Source organism: Balaenoptera physalus (assembly GCF_965194825.1).
Source record: "Balaenoptera physalus genome assembly, chromosome: 10".
Lineage (NCBI taxonomy): Eukaryota > Metazoa > Chordata > Mammalia > Artiodactyla > Balaenopteridae > Balaenoptera > Balaenoptera physalus.
The window spans coordinates 102,655,672-102,657,018 of record NC_138889.1 but is presented as its reverse complement, the minus strand read 5'-3'; positions in this window follow the sequence as shown (position 1 = coordinate 102,657,018).

The window sequence follows — 1,347 nt, the reverse complement described above, 5'->3', positions numbered from 1 at the left end:
AGTAAGTATTGGTATTTACTTACAAAGTAAGTATTTGGTATTTTTGGATACCAAAAATAGACCAGGGATGACCTTTAAAAGAACAGTCAGGAACATAGGTAAATAAATGAGTTTAAACAACAGTGACTCTCTCCTAATATCTACAGGGTTTTGAATATTCCAAGTTTAATGCCATTTTGAGTCTAACAAAACTTTCTCCATAGTTCTTGTCAGAAAGAGTTAGCCAGTCATTCCCAGGAATATGGCCGCTGACATCTAACACCATCCTCTCTTCAATGGCCAGTTCTAGTGCAATCTCCTTTAAGAACGCTATAAGCTTCCACTGAGAAGTATTCTCTGTCTTTTGTGAATCTCGTAGGCCTTAGGCAGAACATTTGATTTGCCACAGTCTTCTGTCTACATTTTTAGTCAGCATGTTATGATCCAATTCTTCTGATAATCCTAATTACATACAGTGAGTCAAAATGTAGAAATGCTGCTTTATATTACATAGTAATATATACTATACACATCAGACTCTTAGGTTTAGGGATGGGATAAGGCTCAAGAAGAGGTGAGGATTGGGGATACGGTGACTGAATTCGTTTTCAATATCATTTGGTAATAAAAATGAGAAGAATAATTTATATTTTAAAGCATATCAAAATGGCTGCTTCAAAATGTCATGAATTCTATAGCATTGTAATTGCATATTTATGGGATAAGTTAGCTCTTTCTATGGGGCATGTGTTAGTTGTGTACGTGTTTTATTTTCCTTATTAGATTATGAGTGCTTAAACGACAGGAAATCTAAGCTCACAGTTGCTCAGAGAGTTAGTTGATCAAAATTAAGTGTATCGGTCAGGGTCCAAGCGGAAAAGTAGATTTGTTACAGGGATTCGACCTTATGCAATTGTGTGGCCTAGTTCAGCAGTTTCTGTAAGGCTGTTTCTTCCCATCTGGTGCTGAAGACTGAAGTACACAGGGAAGGTAGCTGGGAAAGGAACGTGAGAGGGAGAAAGAACAAGCTGAAACCCACAGTATAAGCTGAGGCTCACGGGGCTGGAGAAACTTTGTCAGTCCTACCGACCCTGACCTTGGTAGAATGGGTGTCCCGCAGAAATCAGGTTCCTTTGTTAAGGAGCCAAACACCCACACCTGGCCCAGGTGACAGACAAGCTGAAGGCAGATCTGGGGAGAGTGAAGCACTTGCCAGCCCAGCCCCTACCTTGGGTCGTGAGGTTAGCTGCAAAATGCCTGCTGCTTCAATTCTGCCCTCCAGGTCCTCCTTAGGAATCTCTCTGTGGCCCACCCTAGCTGGAAATGTGCAGAGAAGGGAATTCTGAGAAATGTAGTTCAGTCTAGCTG